Source organism: Polyodon spathula, chromosome 4 (genome assembly GCF_017654505.1).
Source record: "Polyodon spathula isolate WHYD16114869_AA chromosome 4, ASM1765450v1, whole genome shotgun sequence".
NCBI lineage: Eukaryota > Metazoa > Chordata > Actinopteri > Acipenseriformes > Polyodontidae > Polyodon > Polyodon spathula.
In genome coordinates, this window is record NC_054537.1 from 81,445,930 (window position 1) to 81,452,738 (window position 6,809).

The window sequence follows — 6,809 nt, forward strand, 5'->3', positions numbered from 1 at the left end:
CCATAAAAATGACTTTAGTGCTAGGGGGGTCTAGGGTCTAGTACGAGGGGGTTTAGGGGGTCTCTGGACAGGGGCCTAAATCATCCTCTACTTCACCTGGGGCTATAATAAGGCCTCCCTGGCTTTAGTAAATTTATGTGACAAATTTTTCTTTCATTTTAGCGATCGGGCTGTCTAATTTCATAATTCACCTTTCCTATAGCCCGATATATCATTTCATATGGTAATGGTGCTGTTGCTGGTGCTGAGCCGATTTGAGGTTGTCCTGGGCCAAAAGACCGACCAAATCCAGGCGATCTCTTAGTAGGAGCACATGCTGCACTACATTTTTGGACAAGCCTTTGTGCTCCTCCCACCCCTCTCTCAACAGATCGAGGATGCCGCAAGGCTGTCAGTCGTACAAGAGTTCAAAGGGGGCAAACCCTGTCGAACTCTGCAGCACCTCACTCACTGCAAAAAGGAGATAAGAAGTGATGCGCATTGTTTTTGCTCTTGGTTAACAAAACATCTCAGCATTGCTTTAAGGTCTGATTAAAGCGTTCCACCAAACCATCTGTGGATGATAAACAGATGTCCTGATGGGACTTATTTTTAGAATTTGCTAACGTGTTAGACAGAAAGGTACGCCTCTGGGCCATCCTCCGCCGTCATCTTCTACTTCAGCTTTCAAATTAGAGATAGATCACTTCCTGCAGTCTGCATCTGTGTTGGGTTGCCTTTCAGACTCTGAGCGTAAATATTTGACAAATGTTTATCCAGTCAGAGCTGTATTATGTTTTACCGAAAGTACACAAATCACTTAAAAATCCACCCTATAGTTGCAGGTATTGTTTTTTTAATGGAGCCGTTGTCTAATTATGTAGATTTTCATTTAAGATCATTAGTGGTCAAATTATCTTCTTACCTTAAGGACACTGGAGATGTTATTGATCAATTGTCTCCATAGACAACTAGAAGGAGATAATATATTCCTAGCTATGTTAGATGTTGTTAGCCTATACACAAACATCCCTCACAATAAAGGCTTGGCATCTTTACGTTTTTTTTTTTTTAGGTGAAATGGCACAGGCGGTGCTTACTAAGAATTATTTTCTATTTGAAAAAGATTTTTATTTACAGATACAGGGCACTGCTATGGGTGCAACTTTTGCTCCTGATTATGCTAACGTGTTTATGGGTTTTTTGGAACACAATTATATTTACTCTCATAACCCCTATATAGAACATATTTTATTAGCTTCGGATACGTATTAACGAACACAAGAGTGCTATTCATAGAGGTTAAAATCCCCAATAGCGAGACACTTTATAGATGCACAACATTCTGTACAAACCACAAATGTAATAACCACCTGCCCACAAATGTAATAATCACCTGTTCACATATATAATGTCTCCCACAAATGTAATAATATCTCCCAAAAATGTTATACCTATCTACCAACTTTCAATTATTATTTATTACAACAAAATTGTCATAATTAACCACAAGAGTATATACTTTAATCATTGGACAGTCGTTACTGGGGGTGTGTGAATGGCTTTTTTATTTTAAATCTTTATATTCAAAACTGGCACTATTGAATATTATAAATTAAACTGTTGTAGGCTGGTGGTTATTATATGTGTGGGACATATTACGCTTGTGGGAGATATTACATGTGTGAGTTATTACATGTGTGGGAGATATTTTATTTGTGGGTAGGTGGTTATTATGCTTGTGGGAGATATGTGTGGTTTGTACAGTGTCATTCTCAGGAGCTCATTGCACACGTGACTGCACAGATATGCAGGCTGCCGTCCTTCTTTACTAACAAGGCTGGCGCGGCCCAGGGGCTGACTGAGGGCTCAATTACCCCTTTCCAGGACATGCTTTACCGCCACTAAGAATCTTCTATGAAGCTTCAAGGACAATATTTAAAAATCATGTTTCTACTCTTATGTGTAGCACATGAAATGAAAGCCACAAGTATTGTTTCGATGTCTTTGAAAGAATTCCAGTACTGTAACATTGATTATTTTTTTATCATAAAATGCTTGTGGCTAGTATCACATTTCATCTGCATATATTTATTTTTGGAATGTGCTGAGTTTTTTTTTAAACTTTAGTTAAAAATAAGTAATGAAAAGGTTGAACCTGTTTTTCATCTTCCATTAGTCGATTTTTACGGTCCAAAGAGAATTAAAATAGATTGTCAGTTTAATGTAATTGTTACAGTAGATTGTGCTAGCTGTAATTTTAATTAACAAAAAGAAATAGTAACACAATTTAATTGAGGTGAAATAAAGAGCATTGTTTTAAATGCTTGTGGAATAACATTTTCTAATTCGTTAGCAATTGGATGTCTGCATGGCAGTTCATCTCTATAAACCTATTCATCTACTCTGTTACAAGCTTTAGTAGTGGTATTCAAAATTACCCAAACATATCATCCTTCAATCAGAACAGCTAAGGTTCCCAGTGGCACACCTAGTAGAAGCCACTTGTAGTGTCATGTGAGTGTGCTTCAAATCGTTGCCATGCATAGTTGCTGATCTGTGCTGGAGCTCACAAAGAGAGCTGCATTGGCCAGTGGAGTTGTGTCTGAGTTCATCTCACCATCAATGCTTCAGAGACCCCTACTTGCCAGGTGCCCAACAAGGCCAGGCAACGACTTCCCAGATATGGCTCTGGAGGATCCATTAGCTTTGATTGGCTTGACAGCTTGAACAGATGTTACTTGCTTGTTTTCAGTAAATGGGTTGCAGTGGTGAATTGACATTCTAATTGGGCAGTTAGAACAACAAACTTAGGTGAAATTGTTTAAAAAAAAAAAAAAAACTGAACTTCTAAAACAGTTGAAAGGCTGTACTTGCTAGTATTAAAACAAAACAAATGTTCCTTTTATTATCTGTATATCAGAACCATTTTCACAAATCTTCAAAATATTGTGTGCAGGTAACGTTGATTTTTTCAGTGTGTTTTTTTTTAGTGTTATATGAGCTCAATGAAGTGTACACACATGTATGCTTCTCCTTGGCTCAAGGAGTGCCACATGCAGCAGAGGGAGGATGATCAGCTTTTACTCAGAGTGACATGTTGCAGCTGCACGCCTCCTTGAGCAAGGTGGGTGTGGCCCAGTTAAAAAAAAAAAGTGCCACATCTTTAATGATTGTGTGGAGACTGCAAATGCTGCTCAAGCTTTTGAAAAGTAGGATTTATAAAAAAAAAAAAAAGGGGGGGGGGGGGATTGATCCACACCAGTAATTGTTTCCACTGGGATAACTGGTAGCTAGCGATGAAGACCTGAATCTTATATTGCAATTTACGTTAAAATATGGAGATCTGGAAGTACTCCTACCATATAAAGCTGTTTTTGTCTAAAATGCAATGAAGACCCACTTTTTGATCTATGTGATGGTCTCTTGCAAATGACACAGAATTTCTGATTACAGTAACTTGCTTAGTAGAAATACAACTAGAAAGTGGATGTGTTTATTTAAACATGCTTGGTGTGTTTACAGGCACACATGCAGTCCTGTAGGATGCGAGAAAGTTTACAGTGATGGATATTTCTGTAACCCCCAGATGACCCAGTTTTGGATTCATTTCCAGCGAGTGATAGAGACATATTTCTAGTGCTGCTGGTGCACCACGTTTAACACAAAAGGCACATAAGACTGGTGTGAAATTGTTAAGCCCTTAGAAACCCTGGTAGAGATAGCCTGAGCAGACTATACACTGAGTGTACAAAACATTAGGAACACCTTCCTAATATTGAGTTGCATCCCCTTTTGCCCTCAGAACAGCCTCAATTCGTCAGGGCATAGACTCTACAAGGTGTTGAAAGCGTTCTACAGGGATGCTGGCCCATGTTGACTCCAATGCTTCCCACAGTTGTGTCAAGTTGGCTGGTAGTGGATCTCTACTCCGAATAGCTTGTTCCATCTCATCCCACAGATGCTCAATTGGATTGAGATCTGGTAACTGGGCAGGCCACTGCAGTAAGCTGAATTCACACCCATGTTCATGGCATGGGGCATTATGCTGCTGAAAAAATCCATTAGTGGATGGATACACTGCTGCCATGAAGGGATGCAACTGATTGGCAATGATGTTCAGATATCCTGTGGCATTCAAACGTTTCTCCACTTTTATCAAGGGACCCAATGTATGCCATGAAAACACATCCCACACCATCACACCACCACCACCAGCCTGCAATGTTGACACGTGGCATGATGGATGCATGTACTCGTGGTTTTCTCCATACCCTAGTCCTCCCATCAGCGTGAAACAGCAGGAACCGGGATTCATCAGACCAGGCAATGTTTTTCCAATCCTCCAGTGTCCAGTGTTTTCGTTCCTTAGCCCACTGCAACCTCAGTTTCTTGTGTTTTGCTGAAAGAAGTGGAACTCTATTAGGTCACCAGCTGCCATACCCCATTCATGTCAAGGTATGACGAGTTGTGCATTCTTTTATAGGTCTTTTAGCACCAATGTCATACTGGACTGTTCATGTCAGCCTCCTTTGGCCTCTTTCATCAATGAGCCGTTTTCGACCACTGGCCTGCCGTTGGCTGGATGTCCTTTGGGTGGTAGACCATCCTTGATACACATGGGAAACTGTTGAGCGTGAAAAACCCAGCAGCGTTGCAGTTCTTGACACAATCAAACCGGCTAGCCTGGCACTTACTACCATACGCCGTTCAAAAGTAATTAAATCTTTTGTCTTGCCATTTACCCTCTGGATGGTACACATACACAATCCATGTCTCAATCAATTGTGTCAAGGCTTAAATATCCTTCTTTAACCTGTCTCCCCTTCATCTACACTGATTGAAGTGGATTTAACAGGTTACATCAATAAGGCATCATAGCTTTCACCTGGATTCACTTCGTCAATCTATTTCATGTAAAGTCCATAATGTCAAAGTGAACAATAAAATCTACAAATTGTTCTAAATTAATTACAAATACAAAACAGAAAATAATTGATTGCATAAGTATTCACCCTCTTGAGTCAATATTTGGTAGAGGCACCTTTGGCAGCAATTACAGCAATGAGTCTCTACCAGCTTTGCACATCTGGACACTGCAATTTTTGCTCATTCTTCTTTGCAAAAATTGCTCAAGCTCCATCAAGTTGGATGGGGACCTTTTCACTTTGACATTATGGACTTTTTGTGTTGATCAGAGGCAAAAACTGAATTAAATCCATTTTGATTCCATGTTGTAACATAATAAAATGTGAAAAAGTCCAAGGGGGGTGAATACTTTTGAGAGCCACTTATATATATATATATATATATATATATATATATATATATATATATATATATATATATATATATATATATATATATATATACTATATTATATATTATATATTACGCAATAGGAACCATAGGTAACTAGTAACATAAAAGTCATTGATCATGGTATTTTGGAAATGGGGTTGGTGAACCATACGCAAAAAAGGAAAGATAGGTGAACTACTCCCCTGCCCCTACCCCACCCCACCCCCAATTACCTCTGGTGAAAATGTTTTAAGGAGACCCACCATTTTTAGAATGTTAGGAAATGCAACATGCCTGTAAAAACTAAAAGCGTATGAATGTTTCACTTTCACATAGTAAATACTGTAATCATTAGAAAAACTAAAAGTGTGACAGGAAGGGAACACTTTCATCTGAACAGTTTCCATTCATAATTCCAACGAAGAATAAATGGTAAACTCCCATTTAGAAAAAAATGAAATCAGTAAACTGATACCACCTACAGGCTCAGCAAATTTACTTTTGGAATGACTAGAACAACACTAAAGTGCAATCGCTTTTCTCCAAGAATAAAATATACATTTATGAATGTTTACTATGTTTTCTCTTATTGTCATTCTGATCTGTGCTTAAAGAGTACCTGTAGTGGTAGTGAATACGAATCATTTCAATAGAAAACATGTGGCTGAAAATTTCTGATACAATTTAAAGCCCCTGCTTGGCCAATGTATAAAAGCATTAAAACAACGTTAAGCTTCTATGCATTGGGTCTCTCACATGGTGCTAGAGTATGATGTCGGGTCATTGATTTCTCTATTTCCATACACTGCTAGTCAAAATAATTTGAGACAGCATTTATCTGATTATTATGGATGAAAAAAGTCTATTAAAAGGTTACTTATATGAATCGTTGCGGTGGGACTACCCCAGTTTAACTTTGTCATGCAGCGGTAGTGAATATTCAAACAAGGATAACGAGGGCGAGTCTGCAACCAACTTAATCCAAGAAAACCAAACCAAGAAGGTTCCAAATACTTGGTGCACTTGCAGTAAGTGTGTTTTGCAGAAAAACTGCTACAATAGCTTGTGTCTATGTGTCAATTATTTGTATACAAAACCTTGTGTACATTTAAAGTAAAAACACTAGATTTGTACTTCAAGGTACATAGAAAGCCAGCACAGAACAAAGCAATCTGTACCATAACTGGTCAAATCATCTGAGACACATTTATAGCCTGTGCAACTCCTGGAGTTGGCAGCCTTATGTAGGCTACCTAGCAAGATTATAAGGTTTATTATCCTGAAACTGTGAAGAGAAAGGCAGAGGTAACGGTCTGAAAAAGAAAGGAGGAAACACACAAACAGGCAGTTTCAAACTAAAAATACAGTCATTGTTATCAGTACAAAATTACAACAATCACTCATTTCAGTACAACAGATACAAATAAGCAATAATACCACTCCAGCCAGAGTAAAACTGCAGCAAAGAGAAAATTATAATTTCTAGACAGGAGAGTGAAAACAGAGAAAACAGCATGCGAGCCTACAAA